The sequence below is a fragment of the Triturus cristatus genome, chromosome 6, assembly GCF_964204655.1.
Source record: "Triturus cristatus chromosome 6, aTriCri1.1, whole genome shotgun sequence".
Taxonomy (NCBI): Eukaryota; Metazoa; Chordata; class Amphibia; order Caudata; family Salamandridae; genus Triturus; species Triturus cristatus.
In genome coordinates, this window is record NC_140589.1 from 1,687,544,451 (window position 1) to 1,687,569,744 (window position 25,294).

The 25,294-nt window shown below is 44.2% G+C and overlaps 1 protein-coding gene across 3 annotated transcripts in view; it reads left to right on the plus strand.

The window, feature by feature from the left end:
* The window catches only part of RPS6KC1 (ribosomal protein S6 kinase C1), a 479,254-nt gene that overhangs the window by 276,418 nt on the left and 177,542 nt on the right, over nt 1–25,294 (plus strand). The window lies entirely within an intron of this gene.

Consider the following 25,294-nt stretch of genomic DNA (forward strand, 5'->3'; position numbering starts at 1 on the left):
CTTATTCATACAGGAACTCTTTCAATCTCTCACTCTCACATATACTCACTTATATACACCAATAGTCACATATACTAGTTTGAAACATATGTAGTTACTCATAGAGACACTATTGAGACAGTCATTCACTCGCTAACACACCCATGCACACACTCATCCACCCATACAGTCCTGCACACATGCTGTCTTCAACACATACAAACAGTGAGTCACTCATTCATGCACCTATGCACTACGTAATACCCCCCACCGAACCATACAGACATCAGACACTTATGCTGATACTCAAAAACCAACTAATAACCTATATAGACACTCATGTAGCTACTCACCAACCCATGCAGCCACTTATACACAAAGTGAGAGACTGATACAGATATTTACATATTTAAACATTACTCACTAAGCCATGTATTCACTAAGATACACTTATTCAGTCAGTTATACAATCAATTTTTCAAAAACAAATCATCCATTTAGACACTTATATACCCATTTATTCTTCCATCGACCTTGAGATATACATATATAAAACGTATGTAATTTTCAGAAAAACACACACTCACTGGATGATGACATCAGTGATGTCATCAGTGATGTCATTTGAGATGTCATCAGTGATGTCATGAGTGATGTCACTGACCATGTCATGAGTGATGTAATATGTGACGTCATCAGCAGTGCATTGCGGGCGCGCGAGTTATAGTTAGCTGAACTAACTATAACGGGGGAATTTCTATGGTTTTGTACGAGTGAAAAGTCCAGATAACTATAATTCCCCTGAAACCTATGGTTTTTTCAGTGAATTTCTAAGGTTTTTTAAATGCTAATTCCTAGCTATAACGTGCCTGAAACCTATGGTTTTTTCAGTGAATATATATATACACACACATACATATATATATATACACACACACACACATACATAGGCCGTCTGCGGCTGAAACGCATTGTTGTAGTTGAATAAATTACTTGAATTACGGATGGTTGTGCCGCCTTTTTCCTGACCTTGTGGGATTGAATTACGGATTTTTGTGGCTGTCTGTCGCCACGGCTAGCACCGGCGCATTTGGCAGGCGAACGGCGTTAACGGCAGCAAGTTGGTGTGGAGACACATACATATATACACACACATATATATGTATATATATCTTCAAACAAAACTCCTCACCATTCCTCGTCATTCAAAAAGAGTTTCCACAGCACCAGAAAGAGTCTCCACAGGTAATTCAATCCAAAGTGCTTTATTTAGTACACCAAAGTGCGAGCATGGACGGTCAACGCGTTTCGGCAACTGCCTTCAACTGGACCATAGAGTCCCGCTGTGTAGAACATCTATTTAAAGTGACATTGTGCATACAATCCCCGCTTTGTTTCAATTAAAAATAGGCTAGACTGCTAACCCCCATTTTTGTTACAGACTCTGGCTATTTGTAGTTGCCATTTTTACTCTCAACACTGATGGTAAAGTACCATGGCAGTTAAAATCTCTATCAATCAAATTCATAAAAGCAATTTAAAAGGAAGAGATATCGTTCATTGTTCATGTGCAAAATAAATCCTCCGTTTTCATCTCTGGCTATGGCGATTAGAGGAAGAAGAGTTTGGGAGAAATAAGAAAGGAGAAAAGGAAACACAGAAAGTGAACAGTAAGCTTCCAAAAGAAACAACAAAATATTGATAAGTAATGTCTGTAAAGTACACAATCAATACCATTTTTAAAAGGATACTGTTCGCTAAAGTGCTGTATGAGATCGATCGGACCATTAACTTCCATTATGAATATATTACAGTTTTATAAAAATAATTTAATTGTCCTTGTCACCCTTAGTTTGTGTATAGCAGCTTATTGAGAAAAAGTGCTAAGTGCAAATTATGTTCTCTTATGTCCATTCTTGCTTTTCTTTTCTTTTCTAAAGTAGAATTCATTCTTTTCAGTTGCTAACAACCATGGGTCAGTGGAGACATCTACGATTCTTCAATTAATTTAATCCCATCAACATCTAATTTATTAGCGCAATAATTTGAGTTGTATCTTTATTTCCTTTCCCACTTTTCCTTCAATTTCTCCTCTTCTATTATCCAAAATTTGCCACTCCATGTTATATTTCCTCCCTTCAATGAATTACAATTCTTCTCTGGCCAAAATTTACGGAATGTCCTTTAATGCTGTGAGAGTCCACCTCTTAATTCGTTGTTTTTGTTTCTCAGTTTGTTCTTTCTTTTGTTCTTTTTTGTTGTTTTCTGTTTACAAATGTACGTATAACTCAGCATCCAGATTGTGACCAAAAGGATTTTCTGTCCCAAGGGCGAAAATGAGTTTTGATTCCGCCTTTCTTAGGTCAAGGGTTCTGTCCCCTCCTCTTTCATTTTGCTTCACCATTTTTGCCCCAAAGTATATTAATTCTTGGTTATCTCCTGAGTGGTTTTCCAGAAAATGTTTTGCCATGGGATAAGAAAGATCTTTATTCTTTATCGCTCTGAGGTGCTGAAGTATCCGTAGTTTCAGTTTATTGATGGTACTCCCAACATAACGTTTCTTACAGGGACATTCTAGGATGTATATCGCATACTTGAATTCGCATGTGATATGGTCAGAGATCCATTCCATCTTCCCATTCTGTAGTCGGTATGATTGTACGTTTCGGCCATGTTCACAGACTTTACATTTTGGAACACTTCCAAAATCCAGGTGTAGTTAGCCATGATGTTATCCCTGTTCTTCGTGTCTCCAGATGGCTATGTGTTAGGAGGTCACCTAATGAAGCTGTTTTCCTGTATGTGATTTTAGGGGTTGCTGGTAGTTTCTTCCTCAATGATTCATCGAGCATTAAAATGCTCCAATGCTTTTTTAAGATGGTTCTTAGACTTTTATTTTCAACATTGAAGTCCATGATTATGCGTGTTATATTATCTTCTTCACAGGTCTTACAGTCTTCTAGTAATTTGAGTCTAGTTTTGTCAATTACCTTAGTTTGGGCACTTTCGATTACTCCAGATGGATAGCCCCTCCCCAAAAATCACGTACTCATTTCCTCTAGGTTCCGTTCGATATCTATAGTCTCAGAACAGTTCCTCTTTGCGCGGAGCATCTCTCCATATGGTATACTCCACTTCAAATGTTGTGGATGTCCGCTGTTCGCGTGGAGGATGCTGTTGCTGGCGGTTGGTTTCCTATGCATCCTTGTGCATATTCTCTGATTTTGGACAAATACATCCACATCTAAGAATGTTACCTGCATTTTGCTGCATGTGGATGTGGAGGAGAGATTGTAGTCATTGGTGTCCAGTGTTTGGATAAAGGTTTGAAGGTTTGATGAATCCCCTTCCCAGATCACGAAAAGGTCATCTATAAACCTCATCCAGGTTTTGATGTTTGATTTATATCTGCTTCTCAATATACCCGCTTCCCATACCGTCATTAGTAAGTTCGCGTATGTGGGGGCGAAAGATGCTCCCATCGCTGTGCCTTGTTTTTGGAGGAATATCTCCCCATTAAAAAGGAAGACTTGTGTCAGACAATAGTTCAACATCTCCATGCTCATTTCTGAGTGCTCTAGAAAGCTTAATGATCTCGTTTTCAAGAATTGTCTGACTGCTGCTAAATCGTCTCTGTGACGAATTGATGTGTACAAAGATGTCCCACCTATGGTGACCATGGTATGATGTTCATTCCAGTTAATGTTTTGTATCTTTTTCAGGAAAGCCTTTGTATCTTTGAGATACAAAGGAAGTGATGTGACATATTCCATTAGAAAGACATCTATGTAGTGGGAAGTTTTCTCAAGAAGGGAGCCTATAGATCTCACTATCGGTCTCCCCGGTGGGTTGTCGAGTGACTTATGCATCTTTGGCAAAAAATAAATAGTTGATGTTACCGGATGAGCTACTTTAAGGTACATATATTCTTCGAAGTCAATCAATCCCCTTTCCTTCCATATTTGTTGCTGCATGTGATATTCTTTTGTCCATGACTCCATTGGGTTTTTCACCAGTTTTAGGTAGTGATTTTGATTTCTCAGTTGTCTATTTGCATCCGCAATATATTGTTCCAGATCTTGCACAACAATATTCCCGCCTTTATTGGCGACCTTTATGATGATTTTCTGATTTTCCCTCAGATCTTTTAAAGCCTTTTGTTCTTTTGGCATGAGGTTCCATGATCTTTTATTGTTCTTCTTTTTCATTGATAATTGATTGATTTCTTCCACTACAATTTCACGAAAAAGGTCCACCTTATTTCCTGGAGGGAGTTGTGGGCAGAATTTCGATTGGGCTTTTAGTCCACTTTCTTCACCTTTGCATGTAATTGTGCCTTCCCTCTGGCATATTTGTATGTCATTCTCTGTTCCTGAATTTGATGTTTGATCTGTATCCATAACATTGGTCCCTAATGTCCTCAGGGCCCTCAATGTTGTCAGATTAATTTGATTTAGTGGGGATATTTCAGTAAGTACCTGATTTGGATTTCGTGCACTGGGAGTTTTTTCTTCATAATATTTCTTAAGCTTTGCTTTGCGGCAGAACTTGTAGAGATCAATGCGGAGGTTTGGAATGTCCATGTTGTAATTTGGACAGAAGGTTAGTCCTTTGTTCAGTAGGCTTATTTGGTCCGGATTCAATGTCATGCTGGAGATGTTAATTACCAGGTTCTTTTGATGTGCCATCTTTGTTATTTTTGCTTTTTCTTTTCTTCTCCTCTTTTGGGTCTTGCTCCTTCTCCTACTTCTTCGGGTTGGGGTTTGCTTTGTCCCCTTCCCCACGTTGTTCCCCTTCCTTTTCCTCGTCCTCGCTGTCACGTCTCCATTTGTGCAAGCCTCATTGCCCCACAAAAATCCAGTTTGGATATATTTGCTTCTTCTTCTGTGGATCTTAAGTCAGAGCTATCACATGCACCCGTGGTATTATAGCCCGTACATCTGTCCATGGCAGCTCTGTTCCTTAGGGAATCGTACTTCCTTGCAAAGGTATATATGCGGCTGTTTGCATAGTCAATACGATCGCGATGACATTTATTGGCTTTCCCTTTCTCCACATCAATCTTATGTTTATTGATCTTTTTTTCCATTGTGTCTATCAGTTCTTTTTTTCTCATCATTGTCTGGGAAATTATCCAGTTCTCCTTCCAATTCTTTGATTTTTTGAAGTGTGGCGTCTAATTTCCGTTCCGCATGTATAATTAAAGTTTTCATCAGTTTTAGAGAGCATTCATTAGTGTCCGTTTGCCACTGTTTTATCAGGTCCAGATCTAAGTCGTTTAGCGTGGGCATAATTCAAATTCGCAGGCCCCTTGGCACTCTCTTAAACTCAATGTATTTTCCTAAAGTTTTTCCACCATTTGTTAACTTCGACTATCCTGGCTTGTTGTAGCTCTCTGATGGTATTTTGAATTGTTTTTCTTCTCCCTTCTGTATACATGCTTCTTGGATTGGAATGGTCACTTTATGCCATATTGTCATCTAGCAATTCATTGGCTCTCTGAGCTCGACTCCTGCTTCTTTCTGCCATTTTTCAAATCTTTTTGCTGGGTCAGTGGGGGTTTTTAGAAAGTAAATCTTTAGCTCGCACTCGTTGTACATTAGTTTATAATGTTTCCTTATTGAATTATTTTCCTTTGTGGAATTATCTCTCCTTTGTATACTGATCATATATGGTCAAGTATATTAATCCACCAAAATGCCACTTTTCCAGTTGCGTAGCTCTTTTAGTTCTTCCAATGTACAGCTTTCTTTCCGCGCGATTGAAACTACACGCGGGAGGCGGTCTTTCATTCAAACCGCTGCGAGCTCCCGGAGCGGTTACAGGCTATGGCGGCTTTCGGGAAGGACAGTGTCAGCTGTGAGGCGTGCCTTCCTCGCTGCACCCGCAACGTGGTCGGCCGTCCCTCACACAACCTCCCCCGTCTCCTGTACTCACCGCCAAGCTTTTATCGCCGCTATCAGTCTCCGCTTCGTTCCTTCACATGGCTTCCTTTTTCTTCCGTGGCAGAGGCGTCGGTCCGGCAATTCCGTCACTCGGAAACGGGGCTGAGTCGACGGCGTGAATCCGCTTCACCTCAGTTGTGGAGCGCTCGTGGTGTGCAGACCAGCCACCGCACAAATATCTTCAAACAAAATTCGTCATTCAACAAGAGTTTCCACAGCACCAGAAAGAGTCTCCACAGGTAATTCAATCCAAAGTGCTTTATTTAGTACACCATAAGTGCGAGCATGGACGGTCAACGCGTTTCGGCTACTTCCTTCAACTGGACCATAGAGTCCCGCTGTCTAGAACTTCTATTTAAAGTGACATTGTGCATACGATCCCTTCTTTGTTTCAATAAAAAATAAGCTAGACTGCTAACCCCCATTTTTGTTACAGACCCTGGCTATTTATAGTTGCCATTTTTACTCGCAATGTATACATTTAAATAGTTATACACAGTAAGCTTGTAAACGTGTGCCTATATAGGCAAACATTTATTTGCAAGGCTACATTTACTGAACATTATCTATGGAGGACTTCCACCCTGAGCCCCCTGCCCTACTCTCCACCCTGCCTCCCCTCAGCTGGGTACATGCAGCCGAACTCTTACTGTGCTCCCTGACAGAAACAGAATAAATATTTTTTTGTTCAGTCTGCTGAGGCGCCCCTGAAAGGAGAGCAAACTTTCAATTCTCCTTACAGTTACTTGACCTTTGTCCCCAAAACCGGGACATATATTTTAAATGAAGAAATGTGTCGGGACTCCGGGACAGTCCACGGAAAACCGGGACTGTACGGGGAAATCCGGGACGTCTGGTCACCCTTCTTCCAATTAAAAGATGCAAGGTGTGCAATTTGGGTTCTGTCCAGTACTACATACTGATTAATTCATTTCACCGGGGAATTTGAACATATCCGTCTCCATAGGCTTAAAGCAGCCTCATGCTATGGAAGGCATTCAGTAAGACCTGGCATTTAAGCCTACATCATTTTGCTTTGTAGGTCTTTTAAACATGCGCTTATAATAGGATAGTTCAGTATGTTGAGCGCACTCTGATGATAACCCAGCCTTCCATTAGGTAAATTAGTGTGAAAATGCACTCCCAATACTCAACCTTCCATTCTTTTAGTTGGTAAATTAGTGTAGAACACTCCTCTCTGAAAACTCATCCCACCATGCTTCCGGTTGGTAAATTAGTTTAGAACACTCTCTGCTGAAAACCAAACCAGTCATTCTTTACATTGGTTAATTAGTGTAAAATGCTCTCAATGGAAATCTCAATTAGCCACTCTTCTGGTTGGTAAATTAGTGCAGAACGCTGGCTTCTGGAAATTCAACCCGCCACTTTTTAGGTTGGTAAACTAGTGCAGAACGCTCTGCGGAAAAATCAACCTTCCATTCTTCAGGTAGTTAAATTAGTGTAGAACTCTCTCTTGGAAAAACTCAACCAACCACCCTTTAGGTTGTTAAAATAGTGTAGAACGCTTCTGCAGAAAACTCAACCTAGCCCCTCTTTAGGTTGGTAAATTAGCATAGAACACCCTCTTCTGAAAAGCCAAGCTTCCATTGTTCAGGTAGGTAAATTAGTGTAGAACTCTCTCTGGGGAAAACTCAACTAACCACCCTTTAGCTTAGTAAATTAGTGAAAAACGCTCTGTTGAAAACCCAACCTTACATTCTTCAGGTATGTAAATTAGTGCAGAATGCTCTCTGCTGAGAACTCGAGCCACCATTCTTCCGGCTGGTAAATTAGTGCAGAAGGCTGGCTGTGGAAAACTCAACCAGCCACTCTTTAGGTTGTTACATTAGTTCAACCAGCCACTCTTTAGGTTGATAAATGAGTGCAGAGCACTCTCTGCTGAAAACACAACCTTCCATTCTTCTGGTTGGTAAATTAGTGTAGAACACTCTCTGCGGAAAACTCAACCAGCCTCTCTTTAGGTTGTTAAATTAGCATAGAACACCCTCTGCTGAAAAGCCAAGCTTCCATTCTTCAGGTAGGTAAATTAGTGTAGAACTCTCTCTGGGGAAAACTCAACTAACCACCCTTTAGGTTGGTAAATAAGTGTAAAACGCTCTCTGTTGAAAACCCAACCTTCCATTCTTCAGGTATGTAAATTAGTGTAGAATGCTCTCTGCTGAGAACTCGAGCCACCATTCTTCCGGTGGGTAAATTAGTGCAGAATTCTGGCTGTGGAAAACTCAACCAGCCACTCTTTAGGTTGTTAAATTAGTGTAGTACACTCTCTGTGGAAAACTCAACCAGCCACTCTTTAGGTTGATAAATGAGTGCAGAACACTCTCTGCTGAAAACACAACCTTCCATTCTTCTGGTTGGTAAATCAGTGTAGATCACACACTGTGGAAAACTCAACCAGCCTCTCTTTAGGTTGTTAAATTAGTATAGAACACTCTCTGCGGAAAACTCAACCAGACACTCTATAGGTTGATAAATTAGTGTAGAACACTCTCTGCTGAAAACTCAAGCCGCCACTCTTCTGGTTGGTAAATTAGTGTAGAACCCACAGTGCTGAAAACTCAAGCCGCCACTCTTCTGGTTGGTAAATTAGTGTAGAACATACACTGTTGAAAACACAACCTTCCATTCTTCAGTTTGGTAAAGTAGTGTAGAACGCTCTCTGGGAAAAACTCAACCAACCACCCTTTAGTTTGGTAAATTAGTGTAGAATGCTGTCTGCTGAAAATCCAACCATCCATTCTTCAGGTTGATAAATTAGTGTAGAACACTCTCTGCTGAAAACTCAAGCCGCCACTCTTCTGGTTGGTAAATTAGTGTAGAACCCACAGTGCTGAAAACTCAAGCCGCCACTCTTCTGGTTGGTAAATTAGTGTAGAACACACACTATTGAAAACACAACCTTCCATTCTTCAGTTTGGTAAAGTAGTGTAGAACGCTCTCTGGGAAAAACTCAACCAACCAACCTTTAGTTTGGTAAATTAGTGTAGAATGCTGTCTGCTGAAAACCCAACCATCCATTCTTCAGGTAGGTAAATGAGTGTAGAACACTCTCCGATGAAAACTCAACTCGCCACTCTTCTCGTTGGTAAATGAGTTTTGAACGCTCTCTGCTGAAAACCCAACTCGCTGCTCTTCTGGCTGGTAAATGAGTGTAGAACACTCTATGCTGATAATTCAACTGGACACTCTTCAGGTGGGTAAATTAGTGTAGAACGCTGTCTGCTGAAAACACAATGGGCCACTCTTTAGATTGGTAAATTAGTGTAGAACTCTCTCTGCTGAAAACTCAAGCCGCCACTCTTCTGGTTGGTAAATTATTGTAGAACACTCTCTGCTGAAAACCCAACCTTCCATTCTTCCGGTTGGTAAATAAGTGTAGAACGCTCGCTGCGGAAAACTCAACCAGCCGCTCTTAAGGTTGGAAAATTAGCGTAGAACGCTCTTCTGAAGACCCAACCTTCCATTCTTCAGGTTGGAAAAATAAGTGTAGAACGCTCGCTGTAGAAAACTCAACCAGCCACTCTTAAGGTTGGGAAATTAGTGTAGAACGCTCTGCTGAAAACCCAACCTTCCATTCTTCTGGTAGGTAAATTAGTGTAGTACTCTCTGGGGAAAACTCAACCAACCACCCTTTAGTTTGGTAAATCTTTGTAGAACGCTGTCTGCAGAAAACTCAACCGCCACTCTTCAGGTTGGTAAATTAGTGTAGGACGCTCTCTGCTGAAAATCCAAACTTCCATTCTTCAGGTAGGTAAAATAGTGCAGAACGCTGGCTGCTGAAACCCATCCTTCCATTCTTCAGGTTGGTAAATTAGTTTAGAACGCTCTCTGTGGAAAACTCAACCAGCCACTCTTTAGGTTGGTAAATTAGCGAGAACACACTCTGCTGAAAACCCAACCTTCAAGTCTTCAGGTATGTAAATTAGTGTAGTACCCTCACTGGGAAAAACTTAATCAACCACCCTTTAGGTTGGTTAATTAGTGGAAAACGCTTCGGCAGAAAACTCAGCCCAGCCACTCTTTAGGTTGGTAAATTAGTGTAAAACTCTCTCCGGGGAAGACTCAACCAGCCACTCTTTAGGTTGGTAAATTAGTGTAGAACGTTGGCTTCTGAAAATTCAACCAGCCACTCTTAAGATTGGTAAATTAGTGTAGAACACTGCTGAAAACCCAACCTTCCATTCTTCAGGTAGGTTAATTAGTGTAGAGCTCTCTCTGGGGAAGACTCAACAAAACCACCCTTTAGGTTGGTAAATTAGTGTAGAACGTTGGCTTCTGAAAATTCAACCAGCCACTCTTTAGGTTGGTAAATTAGTGTAGATTACTCAATCTTGAAAACTCAACCGCCACGCTTCAGGTTGGTAAGTTAGCGGGAACACTCTCCGCAGAAAACGAAATCCTCAGTTTTTCTGGTTGGTTAACTGAGTACCACTAAATTCGGTATTAGCAATTATCAGCACATGCATTACCTACAGCGCTTAGAAATGGCAGCAGGGCAGTAGAGAGCGCTATTCAGAAAGACAAGTTATTATAATTACTATTACTTGCAACAGCAAGACCTAGAATACAAAGTGCTGTTGACTGAGAAGCCAGGGCTGGCTGATGGTGCTGTGCATGTCATGAGGGTACATGGCTGTTCACGCCATTTTAAACTTTCAAATGTGTGTTGGATGGAGATAGAAAAGTACGAAGCACTGAGCATGGAAGACGCCAACAACTGATGAAGAATGATAGCTGGTTTGTCTGACCTTCGGTAGCATTAGCAGGAATTGTTTGCAATCTGCTTTCCACGGCGTCTGATTTGGCAGAAAGTGAGACCTGCGTTCTACCCGCTCCAGGGACAGCACTTTCCCCCTCTCTGTCGCTGTTTGCCAAGAACCCATGTTCACGTTGGGGGCTTGTAGCAAGAATGGCAAATAGCGTATCCCTCAAGAGTTCATTAATTGCTTCTTTTTGTTCGCAGCAGAATATTTGCCTGACACTTAGCTCCGCGCAGCTCTGTCACTAGTGATTTGGAAGGAAAACGCCAGTGGGTGACGCATATGGGTTCACAGAAGAACTACAATCGTTTGCCTCCCAGTTGCTTCTGGATTGCCTGCTGCATAAGCAGAGCAAGTTGCCGGTGCCATACAAAGTTTGTGTTTTCATGTGTCTGCTGGCACCTGCATCTAAATGCACTTCTCCCATCTGTAGCAGTTGCAGAATATTTCCTAGGAGAGCCAAGTAACCTGCAACAAGGTCATGCCTTCTGTGTTCATTTATTGAAGAACTGTGATGAGAGCATGATGTGAATGTTTATGCGTGTGTGTGTGTGTGAGTAGCTTTTCATGTAAATGCACGCTTAAAAAATGAATATGCAGCTCTGGAATCTCTCGCTTTCCTGCATAGCTCGAAGCAACACTTGTACTGCCATAAACCAAAAACATTTTGAAATTGCACATTCTGTGAAATTTTGAGACTCTATGTTATGTGGAAATTTGATGAATGATACAAGATTGACTTTTTTTTGCAGTTTTATATTGCGCGAACTTGACCCAAAGGTATCCAAGCGCTTTACATGAGCACTATTTGTGTTACAGATGGACACGTTCATTGTTTTTTTGTTAGGCATGGGGAGATTACGTGATTTGCCCAGAATCACAGGATGTTGAGCATCCCTGCCAAGATTCAAACCCGGTTCCCCTAGTTCGAGGTCGACCACTCTAGCCCTTAGGCCACATCCTGTCAGTAGGGGTTCCGAATAAGTTTAGCTAGCTCACTTGGCTGTGTTATCAAGACACTTTTAGCCAGTCTTATGTCTTTATTGAACAACACTTTGGATTCTATACCTTGTAGTTTTGCTTTTCCCAAGTGTAGAACACATAAAGGTGATGGATGGAAACGAGCCATTTAGAATTACTGATAATTATTCTATGTGTGTTCGATTACTTCCTTTACGGCACATCTGTTCCAGTACAGACAGAAACCAATCGTATGCAACTGAGTCTTGGTACCACACCTTCACCCGTTTGTTGCGCCCGTCGGCCAACGGCCATCGCGAGCACTACCTCGGTAGAGCTGCGCATGTCCGTTTGCGGACGCGGCCCCGCCCACTCAATGGAACGCCCCGCTCCGCGGCAGAATTACCGCCACGGTAAACGGGTTAAAGTACAGTCCAATCCAAACCAAACACTAGTAGGTCCAGCCAAGTCTCAGGAAATTAATTCTTGTTCAACCCTTGGTAGCTAGCAAATGTGCAGTGAGGAACACTGACCTAGGGAACATTGGAGGCTTTATTTACAGCTCGAACTCTCCCCTTTCCGAGGAGTGTTACTTCAACTAGCACCAGCTAATCCACTCTGGGTATAGCTTGGCTTCTTGGGGAACGGACACTATCTCCCCTTCTGTCCGTTTCTTTTAGTGTTGGTAGTGCAGAGAGCGCCTTGAGCCGCTCGCCTGAACACCCGCAAGGGCCGCTGCCTGTCTGTAGAGAAGTCTAGAGGGAGGAAAGTTGTGACTGAAAGTTAGACGAGAAAGAGAAGTGCAGGGAGGGCGTGGGGCCTGCCCAGCTCTGCCACCAAAACCAGGCTTTGTATTATTCAAGGGAAACGAGATCTGTGCGTGGCAAGAATAGTGCAGGTGGCTTGTGTTACAGCCGGGTACACGCTGACTCAGCTGCCTGGGGGCAGGGAAGCTTTGCAAGTGCTCTTACTGAGGCTCGGCGTCGGCCCTCCTGCCGTCACCAGACTCGCCGTTTTTGCCCCAGGCCATGCTTTCCGCTGGTACATTGTTAGTGCATTTCACAGCGCCTGCCTCCAGGCAGCCCGTCCTTTCTGTCAATTGGCTGAGCTGAGTGCCCTGCCCCCCGTTTGTATGAGGGATTGTCCGGTGCCGTATGTGGTGATATGCTACACGCCGTCCGCCATGAAAGCACACGTACTGCTTTCTGCTCTCGCCATTCTAAGTCAAGTGATGGTCGTTTGCAGAGCTCTGCCAAGCCTTCTAAACCGTGGCTGGCACTGGCTCATACAAACAAGGGCAGCGCCCCGCGAGTGGTATGTGCGGCGGCCGCCGCCATTGTGAAACTTAAAGTTCGCATGGCATGCTGAAATAAAAAAAATTAAACTGAAAGCACGCAAAGCCAGCCGGCCGTACGCGTGCACATCTCCTGTCCGGGCACATCTCCTGTCCGGAGGAGGGAGTGATTTAGGACGAAGAGGTTGTGAGAGAGAGGGAGAGCAGGAGGTGAGCCCGCGAGTGGTGCGCGCGCTTGGGAGAGCAGTCTTCACTTTTCAAGCACTTCACTCGTGCTTGTGGCGCGCCGCTGCTCCCGCCGGCATAGTGGATGCCGCCACAAGCACGAGTGCAGTGCTTGAAAAGTGAAGACCGATGGCTAAAGGCCCTGCTAGAGCAGCTCATGCACGCTGCCTAGGCAAGACCTAAAAATGAAACTTAGAAGTTTCATTTTTTTAACAGTAAACAGTGGTCCTTTGAACTACTGCCTGCTCTTCAAAAATATTTGTTTCAACATTTACAAAGAGGAAGGGACCCCCTGCAGATCCCTTCCCATTTGTGAATGGTTACCACCACCCTTAAGTTATCAGTAAAAAATGAATGTATTGCAACCATATTTCAGTCGCAAAACATCATACATACGACTGCGACTCGGTATTAGGAATGGATGGCCTAGGCACGCCTCTTTCAAATACTGAATCGCAAATCCAAATTGCAATTCGGTAACGGGTTACCGAATCGCAATTCTGCGGTTGCACATTTTAAAAACCTTTTGAGCCATTTGTAACCTCAAAATAGGTTTTGTACGTATGGCCCAATAGCACTAACTTTCCAGGGTTGACCCCTAAGTCACTAAATTAACCTGAATTCTACCCCTCTGGTAGCTATGGTACAGTGCAGACGGGATTACATTAGAGATATTTGTAAAGTGTTTATGCAGTAGCAAAACAGTAATAAAGTCAAAATGTCAAACAATAAAAATCCTAAACTGAATTAGAAAAACAGAGTAAAATTTTAAGAAACAAAATGACATAATCCCATAAGGGGTACCAGAGATATGAATTGTTATAATTTTAAGTAAAAACAATAGCACCAAGAAGCAGTAGGTGCCAATAATAGCCTAGTTTTGTATGGGTCAAAGATTTTACCTTCTGAGTCAGTCCCTTTTTATTGTGCTCAGAATCCTTCAGCAGGGCAGCCTGAAGGCGTATCCAAGGAATGTATATTGAAATTGGAAACATTTGCCTCGAGGTTCCCCTAAAAGCTCTGGAAGTCTTGTAAGTCCAAGCATTTTTTAAGTGCCCACTTTTCAGAGTTTCTAGAGCTGTTTCTTTGGGACACATTTGAGGCTCCCAGAACCTCAGGGACAACACATAATGCTAGAACCTCAGGGGCAACACTTAATGCCAAAGACTCACTCCAGTAGAGGCCACCAGCAAGACCCGTGCAATTTGAGTTGGTCCTTGGTGTTTACTTGTGTGTGGTGGGAGAGAGAGCTTGTGCAGTCTTTGGGGCTCCTCTCATGCTGCAGCCAGCATATCCAGTCCTCTTCCAATCTTCTGCAGGTTCAGAAAGTGTTCTGACGAGTTCCTTGGAATACAACATTTATGGTTGGCACCCGATAGTGGGTAGAGGTGTCTACTGGCTCCTCCTGTACATATAGAGTAAAAGTTCCCAGGGTCAACCATACACACTTTTTCAGCATATTCTTGTTTGCCCAACTACATACAATCCTACAGTGGCTTTCACTCATAAAATCCAACATGTGGAATCCCTTTCTCCCTGGTGCAGAGCTTTTGGGGTCATCTAGAGGTATGGGGAGGGAAATGAGCAGCTCCCTCTCTGTCCACTCCAAACCAGTTCTAAGGGTGGGATTTGGGTACAGAGGCATTCCCTTCTTCAGGCCTCTCCTTAGTCTAACCTCTGAGTGGGCAGTCTTTACATTGGCTTCTTTCTAGTTAATGAAGTTCCTATACCCACCCTAACTGTCCTTCCTAGGCTGATGTCATCACCCTTAATCCATTCTTCCTCTTTGGAAGTGGTGTCACACCTCATTAAGGTCAAGCACTTCTTGGGCTTCAGGCAGGTAGGGAAAATGAAACTTTCTAAAAACCACCTTTCCTAAATATTCACTAAAAATATAACTTTGCCAAAGATTTATACGTTTGTTATGTTATGTTATGTTAGTTCTACTTTTATAGTGCACAACTCACCCGGGGGCATCTCGGCGCTGCTTAGAGAAAAACCTGAAACTGGGAAATCAAATCATACAAAATTAAAACAGGCAAGCTTTTAGTTGTTTCCTAAATGTACCGTAGGTGGAAATTTCACGCAGAGCAATAGGTAATTTATTCCAGTATCTTGGAGCAAGGTACAAAAAAGCTTTGCCCCCTGTACGACTAAGACGTATTCGGGGCACCTGTAGGAGAGCTAGTGTACTGGATCTAAGATTTTGACAGGGTACGTGTTTTGTAAATTTCTTTTGCAGATAGCAGAGACCTTTGCCTTTCAAGGCATTGTAAGAAAGACAACAGATTTTAAAATATGATCGCTTCCTCACTGGTAGCCAGTGCAACTCTCTCAACAGAGGGCCAGAGGGAGAGCCTGCCGGGCGATTCAGAATCATTCTTGCCGCAGTGTTCTGAATCACCTGTAGTTTAGCAAGCAGGGTCTCTCCTGCTTCTGCCAGTAGAGCGTTCCCATGATCCAATCTGCTAATCACCATGGCCTGAACCAAAGTTCTACGACCGTTAATGGGCAGATAGGGAAGGATCTTGCGCAGAAGACGCAGACTGTAATAGCAAGAACTGGTCGTGGCAGCAATATGATCTTTCATTGTTAATGTCTGATCAAGTTTTAGCCCTAGGTTTCTTACACATTGTTTGGGTCCCGGAGCTGTTCCCTGCTGTTGGGGCCACCATTCATCCGACCAAATAGTTCAGGCTTTCCCCATTAACATGACCTCCATTTTTTCAGGGTTTAATTGAAGGCAATTCTCCGTCATCCAGCTGGAGATTGCAAGCATTCAGGCAGTGAAACGTATTTTCTGTTTCTAAATTGGGGCCGACTATAAACATGAGCTGAGTATTGGCAGCATATGAAACTATCTCAAAGCCGAGCTGCTCTAAGATTTTTCCCAGAGGGGCCATATATATATTAAATAAGGTCGGACTTAGACAGGAACCCTGAGGTACGCCCTTATTCAGGCGCATTTGTTCTGAAAAATAGGGCCCTAACATAATGGTTTGTTGTCTGTCTGACATGAAGTGCTGCAGCCATTTTAAGGCTGTACCTTGGATACCACAGGCGTGTAATTTCTCCACAAGCTTTGAGTGCGAGATGGTATCAAACGCCGTGGAGAAATCTAATAGGATCAATACTACTGATTCTCCTGCGTCTATTACCTGCCTAAGGGAGTCAGTCACAGCCAGAATAGCAGTCTCAGTACTGAAACCCGGATGAAAACCTGATTGTGAGGGGTCCAGAATTTTGTTGGATTCAAGATATAAACTCAGCTGCCTATTTATTATACTTTCCAATTGCTTACCCAGTAGGGGTAGCAAGGAAATATGACGGTAATTGCGAAGTACTTGAGGGTCAGCCGTGGGTTTTTTCAGTATTGGCCGCACATATGCTTTGTTCCATGGCGTGGGGATGATACCCGTTTGTATCGAACGATTAAAAATATTTCGAATTTCTGGGGCGCAGCTGGTGGCTAGGAGAGCCAACGTCTTCGGGGGACAAAGGTCTAGAGGCGAACCGGATTTTGCTGTGGACAGAAAGTTAAAAACCTCCTCTGACATAACTGTTTCAAAACAGTCCAATGTACTGGGTGTCACCTTTCCTAATTTCCCTAGTCTAATATTAGATTCTGAGTTCTGTAAGGCAGTAGATGGAAAATTAGCATAGATATTATTTCTTGAAAATAGGTTGCTAATGAATTACAGAGCTCTTGAGATTCCACTGGGGATTGTCTACAAACTTGTGGGTCCTCGAAATCCCTTACTATATTAAAAATAACTTTTGAGGAGTTAGTAGCGTGTTCTATTTGGTGCATGATAAAAGTTTGTCTGGCTGTTTTTATATTCTGATGATAGCTGGACAAAGACTGTTTATACAGTTGTTTATCTTGGGGGTCTTTACTATTCCGCCAGAGTCTCTCCAAAGTTTTACTTTGGATTTTTCAGCTCTTAAATCAGATGTATACCAGGGGGCTGATTGACGCCTCTGTAGAGAGCCATAATTTTTAGGTGGAATTACTGTATCCAATGCTGTCACAAAGGCGGAATTAAAGTCTTCCAACAGTTTGGATACTTCCAAGTCGTTATCTGGTAATTTAGGATGGAATGCCTCGCTGAAAGCTTCCAAAGTAAGGTCGTGCCATGGTCTACGCACCTTTTTTTCCCGTTCTTTGTTCACTGCTAAGCCCGTCAGGCACGGCGATTGAATAGAGAACATAATCATAGAATGGTCTGTCCATGTAAGAGGTTCCGGTGGGTTACAGGTCAGGTAATCTATGTTGGAAAAGATCAAGTTTAACGAGTGGCTAGCCAGATGTGTTGGGCCTTTAACTCTTTAAGTAAGTCCAATTAAGTCTAGGCTGAAAAGAAGTTTATTAACTTCAGAATTGGTGTAGTCTTCCCCATGAAAGTTAAAATCACCCAATAAAAGGAATTTATTAGATGCGAGCATGTGCATGGCTATTTGTTCTACCAATTGATCAATAAAATTGTCCCTAGATCCGGGGGGGACAATGGATCAATGCTCCATTCCAACTGTCTGTTGGTGATATATTGATCTTAAAGATACCCAGTTCCATGCTACTATTACTTAAGGTGGAAATCCAATTCACATTAAGGTGATTTTTAAAGGCAATGGCAATGCCACCGCCCGTTTTTCCTTCCCTGTCCAGGTGTATAAATTTATAACTGTCTGGATCGCTAAATTTATCAAAGGATGATTTGTCGGGTTTAACCTGGTTTCTGTGAGAAAACAGATGTCTGGGGAATGTGAAGTAATCAAATCCCATATTTCAATGGGGTGCTTTGCTAAAGATCTAACATTACACAGTATACTGTTTAAACCAACTATATCTCGATCCATGCTCTTCATTGAAATCGATGGGCTAACCATTGTCAAATCTCTTTGAAAGCAGCAGTGCCTACAGGCTACTGGACCCTCCAACACATTTGGAAACTTCCTAGGATAGCTCATATGAACTGAGCGCCTAGCGTGTTTGTGTGTTCTAATCGAGAACAGGGATTTAGCAGAATATGCTAGATGGCTAGAGTTTGGGCTATTTACCTCATTTTGGCCAACATTCCTGGCCTCAGGGCTCCGTCGGGCGCAGACGGGCTTGCCTTAGGCCGCCGCGCGGTCGCGTTAGCACATGCATTTATGGCGACAAGGGTAAAGACTAGCTCGCTGCCCTTCAATTTCCCCCAAGATGGCGGCAACGATGTCACCTCCCCTGCCTGTGGTGAGTGCAGGTTTAAAAGCCAAGTACAAGGATAAAATAAATTTTAAACAAGTTTTAAAAATCACGAGTGCAAAATGTGCGAAGTGTGCAAATAAGCTAAGGTTGTCTCCCGGCTTCCGCCTCAGGAGTCTCTAATGCTGCGCGGTCGCGTTAGCGCGTGCATTTATGGCGTCAAGGGTAAGGACTAGCCCGCTGCTCTTCAATTTCCCCCAAGATGGCGGCTCGCTCCTCTGGCAATCACCGAGTGCAACGATGTCACCTCCCCTCCCATTCGTGTAATACATATGAAACTAAGGGCCAGATGTAGAATGCTCAAAATAGCGCCACGCAAATTGCGAGTTTTTTGCGATTCGCAATTTGTGAGGCGCTATTTTTGATGTACAGCAGTTTGCGTCCCACTGTTTGTGATTCCCAATGGGGTCGCAAATTGAGAGGCTCATGAATATTAATGAGCATCTCGCAATTTACAACCCCATTGGGAATGGCAGGACCTTCCAGGTATGGTGACCTGTTGGGCTCAGCAGACCACCATGTCTAGGACTGCTTTTAAATAAAGCCGTTTTTTTGAATGCAGCCCCTTTTCCTTAAAGGAAAACGAGATGCATTTAAAAAAAAAAAAAATGAAATGTTTTCGTTACATTTTTTAAGGTCTGGTAGTGGTCCCTGGGACCACTGCCTGTCCTTAAAAAATATCTTCCCCTGCATTTGCAAAGAGGAAGGGGTCCCCTGGGGACCCCTTTCCTTTTGCGAGTGCATTACCACCCTCTTGAAGAGGGTGGTAATTTGCAAGTGTTTTGCAACCGAAATTGCGGACGGAAAACATTCATACATGGGCTTGCGCTCGCTATTAGGGAGGGAACGCCCATTCCTAATAGCGAGTTGCAAAACCTATATAGCGAGTCGCAAATAAATTGCGACTCGCTAAATAGGCTTTGTACATGGCCCATGCTGTTTTTGCATACGCAAACGGGTTCGCAAACTCGGTTACGCATGCAAAAACGGTCATACATCTTGCCCTAAGTTGTTTTCCACATAATTATCAGTTTACTGCATTTGCTACATAATCTGCAGATTTCAACAAGAAAAACTTGATTCTAGCTCAAACGGAACAAAAGTTACTTAAAGCATGCCAAAGAGTTCCGGAGTAGTGGAATTCCCTTTGCAAAGATTGACCGGTAATCTTGTAGTTGGTTACTGGTGTATTTGGGTGTTAAACTGGTACTAATGAGGTGAAATCTTTCCCCTGACAGCGTTAGCTTGAGTTAAAATGACAAAATAATGAAGTAATGCTAACCACAAAATGTGGCGCATTGTGCTGCATGATATACCTTTTCTTGCTGCATAATTCAGTCAAACCTGCCGCATAATGTGGTCATCTTCTGCTGAATAATTCCAGTGGCTCTGCTTAAAGCTTCATGGTGGCAAAGATTTATTCTCTTTCAGATGTAATGTAAAGGTGTTATCAGCTGAGATCTGGAATAGTGGAGACACTTACAAAAATGTCTGCATTAGATACAGTTTGACTACTTATTACTAAAAAGTATATTTTGTAGGAAATTGTCTTATCTCAATTATTTTTTTTTTTTTTTTTTTTTGAAAACCTTTATTGACAGTTCAAGAAGAACAAGTATGGGCCTACAACCCCCCAGGGCCGGCCGCTAAGCAATCAGAGCAATAACAACAAGTAGAAACACAGGCAGCACTTCGGGGAGCAAAATCGTACTGCTAATACTGTGAACAGCGTAAGTAGGGCACCAGGAGAAAGAGGTTTTCATTTTATGATGAAACGAGGCAGAAGGATCAGGTGACAAGCAATTTTAAAAACAACGATCACGGATATGCGGAGTAATGAACGTTAGCGATTTACAGCAATCTATTCGGTCAATGGCGCAAACACAAGAACATCAGGATGGGGAAACACATAGTATACAGTTGCGCCCGCAGTCACCCGCCAGAACTCCCCAAGAACACCCCGGAAGTTGTGAACACATGGAACGGCAACGAGGCATAGCAAAAGGAGGTGTATCACGCTGATCCCAGAAGAGAAAACAAAAAGAATCAGAGAAGAAAAAGGAGGCCATGGAAAAAAAGATGAAAGAATACAGAATCCCCTCCCCCAACCCCCCACCCTGCACCTCTGCAGATGAGTACGGCCCCCCCCCCCAGCAGTGTGCCTGTCGCCCTGGAACCAGACCCGAAATGTAGGAGAATAGGGAAAAAGAAGTAGGAAAGGACCCCCACCAGACGGGGGGGTAGAGAAAGTATTTATAAACTGGAGGAGGGCCTTCATAACAGACCCCCGGCTTCTCCCTCCCGCACGGTAAGGTTCCCCTAAAGTGAACAAGGAACAGCACAAAAACAAACTTCTCAAACCTCGATGGGGAGCATTATGCACCTATTGTGCCAGTAGCCATGTCAGGAGAGCACACCACCCCAAGCCCTTCCGTCCACTAGGCGACCACCCCCGAGGGGCTAGCCTCATCCCTGACCACTCTTCGGAATTCTGCCCATGCCAACCCCTCGACCCAGCACCATACCCAATGTTCCTAGGCAGAGGAATGTCCAACAACAACAGAGAAGCGACGCACACAGGTGGGGTGGAAGTCTCTGAGCATCAACACAGTCCGCCGCTTGAGGAAACAGGCTTCCCAGTGCTGCCCTAGGATCTGCTCTGCACGCAAGGTTCAGGAAGGCAGAAGCAGCCAAAGCAGACATTAGGTGCTGGAGTTGTCTCTGGGTCGCAGGAGGGCATGCACGGGATGAGGCCACCACATCCCACTCAGGTCCGACGCCTCCGGGAAAGATCAGGCTCTCAGAAGGTCGAACACACTGTAGCATACTGGCCGGGGCGTCCAGTCGTACACTAACCTCAGGGGTGGCCGCCACAGCGTCCTCCTGCGCGCAGTGTGGGTAGACTCCGTGTTCGTGCGGACAGGCGGGCCGCCACTGCCCCAACTCCGACGCCACACCATCGAGCTTACTCCCCAAGATCACGAAACCATGAACCAAGGAGGAATGAAGAGTACCAATAGCCTCGAGGAGGTCGCCGTACCCCAGCTCAGCTCTTTGTGATCTCGCCGCCACACTCTCAAAAATCGTACGCTCACAGGCCCGCTGCGGCCCAGCGGACAGGATGGTAGGCTTCATCGACCCAAGATGGCCGCCAAGTATGCCCGACCCTCACCGGGGCCGGGACCCCGGGACAAGCGTCGCGATGTCCACGTCGCGGGTGACCGGGTTCCGGGGGCAGGCAAAAAAAAACTATCCGTGGTCACGGGCAACAGTCGTCCCCACCACGGACCAGCTCCCGTAGAAATCCGGGGGCGGCCCGCAATGATCGGGGCAGGATACGGACGGCGGCCGGGCAGCTCACCAGCAAGGCAGGGGCAGCCACCGGAGGATCCAAGATTTGCGCCCCCGGTCATGCACTCGGTCAGCTACACTGGGCAGTAGAAATGACCACGCCGAGATGCAGGCCGAGTTTGGCACCGCTCCGGTGGGCCGACTCCACCCAGTCACCACCAGCCGCTGTTGTCGCACTGCCACCCGGCCACGGCGCCCACTCGATGTCCCGGCTCCAGGGTCGCACAGGCCGCAAGGTTCAGATGCAGTTTTCTCCGGCGATAGCACTGCTAGAAACCTCGGAGTCACACAGTCGGGAGCCCCTCTCCTTCAGAAACACGACCACGTAGCACAGGTTGAGGATCTCAGGCAGGATATTCGTGCGGGATGCGGAGGTTCACGGAGCCGGGAGTCTACGCTGCCGTCCCGGTCGCCATCTTGGCTCCTCCCTCCCTTATCTCAATTATTGAATCATTTTGCAGCAGCCTAGCTTAGAGTATGTAAATACTGTTTTAAAATAATGACTTACATGTTCACAGTGCTTTCTGCCACAGGCTAGGACCTCATAACACTATTAACCCCTTCGCTGCCAGGCCTTTTCCCCTCCTGTGCCACGCCCTTTTTTGGCTATTTGGGGTAGTGCGCGCTGAGGCCCCTGTAACTTTTTGACCACATAAGGTATCCACGCCAAATTTGCATCCTTTTCTTCCAACATCATGGGGATTCTAAAGGTACTCAGGGTTTGTGGATTCTCCTAGAGGGATCACAGAAATGAGCCAAAATACAGCAAAATTTTGGGGTTTTTCGGAAAAATTGGAAAAACGGGCTGCAAATGAAAGCATCTGGGTTTTTCCCTGCAAATGTTATCAAAAAAGGGTTTGTGGGGTTGAAATCGCCATTTTCCCAGCTTTTCGGGGATACCAGACTTTTGTCAGAAACCCAACATTTTTTACACAGTGTTGGCATTTTTCTGGGACATAGCCTAATTTTGCTATTTTTTGTGCTTTTGACCTCCTTCCAGTTAATGGCAGAAATGGGTACAAAAGCAATAATGGATCCTGGAAAGCTATACATTTTCGAGAAGAAGACAAAATTCTGAATTCAGCAAGGGGTCATTTGTGTAGATCCATCAAGGTATTTTTATAGAAACTAACAGTTGAATATAGGATAAATTGAAAACTTGTTGAAAAAAAAAGCCTTTCGCGTCAACGTTTTCACCTGTAACTTCTTCTAATTATGACAGCTCTTTGAAAGCAATATACCATTACATCCGCTGGACATTACTGGTTGTGGGGATATATAGGACTTGTAGGTTCACCAAGAGCCCGACGAACCCAGAGCCAAAAACTGAGCAGCAACTTGCAATGGTTTTTTATTATGTACCGGGTATATAGTAATTATTCTGTAAAAATGTGTACATGGAAAAATCGGTATGAAAGACACCTATGTATTTCTGAAATGGGAACAAAATATAGAGTTTAGAAACCGTAGATATTTGCACATTTCTGAAATTGGGAATACTCATACTAGCATAAGAATTATCAGTCATTTTTTAGAATTACTTCTTTTTTACACAATATCTTTCATTTGGAAGGCAGAAATGCATCGAAAGTCAATAGATAATAACAGTTTCTTTACAAAACTGAATTACCCTAAGTCTCCCAATAAAAATGGTACCTCACTTGTGTGGGTAGGCATAGTGCCCGCGACAGGAAACGGCGCAAAACGCAACGTGGTCACAACTCAATATCGCAGTGAAAATTTACCCTTTTTTGGCAAAGTGCCTAGCTCTAGTTTTTGAACCCTAGCTCTACGGGCACCTTGGGAAACCTAGCAAACATATACATTTTTGAAAACTAGACACCCAGGGGAATCCAGGATGGGGTGACTTGACTGCCTCCCACCAGGGTCTGTTACCCAGAATCCCTTACAAACCTAAAGAATTGACAAAAAAACCAAATTTTCCCCATATTTCTGTGGTGGAAAGTTCCGGAATCTGCGTGGATCCACAAATTTCCACCCACCCCGCGTTCCCCAAAGTCTTACGAAAAAAACGGTACCTCACTTGTGTGGGTCGGCCTAGTGCCCGCGACAGAAAACGGTGCAAAACGCAACATGGTCACACCTCAATTTTGCAGTGAAAAATGACCCTTTTTTGGGCAAAATGTCTAGCTGTAGTTTTTGAACCCTAGCTCTGCGGGCACTTTGGGAAACCTAGAAAACCTATACATTTTTGAAAACTAGACACCCAGGGGAATCCAGGATGGGGTGACTTGACTGCCTCCCACCAGGGTCTGTTACCCAGAATCCCTTGCAAACCTAGAAAATTTACAAAAAAACAAATTTCCCCCACATTTCTGTGGTGGAAAGTTCCGGAATCTGCGTGGATCCACAAATTTCCACCCACCCCGCGTTCCCCAAAGTCTTACGAGAAAAACGGTACCTCACTTGTGTGGGTCGGCCTAGTGCCCGCGACAGGAAACGGCGCAAAACGCAACGTGGTCACACCTCAATTTCGCAGTGAAAAATGACCCTTTTTTGGCAAAATGTCTAGCTGTAGTTTTTGAACCCTAGCTCTGCGGGCACCTTGGGAAACCTAGCGAACCTATACATTTTTGAAAACTAGACACCCGTGTGCTTCCAGGGAGGCATGGCTTGCGTGGATCCGCCAACGTTTCCTTACCCAGAATCCCCTGCAAACCTCAATTTTAGCTGAAAAAATCACATTTTTCAGATATCTTTGTGTGGGAAAGTTGAGGCATCACGAGGCTGACACAAATTTCCTACCACCCAGCGTTCCCCCGGGTCTCCCGATAAAAACGGTGCCTCACTCGTGTGGGAGGCCCAAGTACCCACGACAGGCAAGGCCCCAAAACGCATTGAGGCGACATGAAAATTGCCTACCTCAAAACGACCTGGTTTTGCAAGGGGGGTCACCTGGGTTTTTGGCCGGTGCTCGGCGGCCACCTAGGGGAACCTACCAAACCCACACATTTCTGAAAACTAGACACCCGGGGGATTCCAGGGAGGTATGGCTTGCGTGGATCCCCTAACGTTTCCTTACCCAGAATGCCCTCCAAACCTTAAATTTAGCTGAAGAAATCACCTTTTTCACACATTTTTGTGTGGGAAAGTTGAGGCATCACCGGGCTGACACAAATTTCCTACCACCCAGTGTTCCCCCGGGTCTCCTGATAAAAACGGTGCCTCACTCGTGTGGGAGGCCCAAGTACCCGCGACAGGCAAGGGTCCAAAACGTATTGAGGCGACATGAAAATTGCCTACCTCAAAACGACCTGGTTTTGCAAGGGGGGTCACCTGGGTTTTTGTCCAGTGCTCGGCGGCCACCTATGGGAACCTACCAAACCCACACATTTCTGAAAACTAGACATCCGGGGGATTCCAGGGCGGTATGGCTTGCGTGGATCCCCCAACGTTTCCTTACCCAGAATGCCCTGCAAACCTCAAATTTAGCTGAAAAAAATCACCTTTTTCACACATTTTTGTGTGGGAAAGTTGAGGCATCACCGGGCTG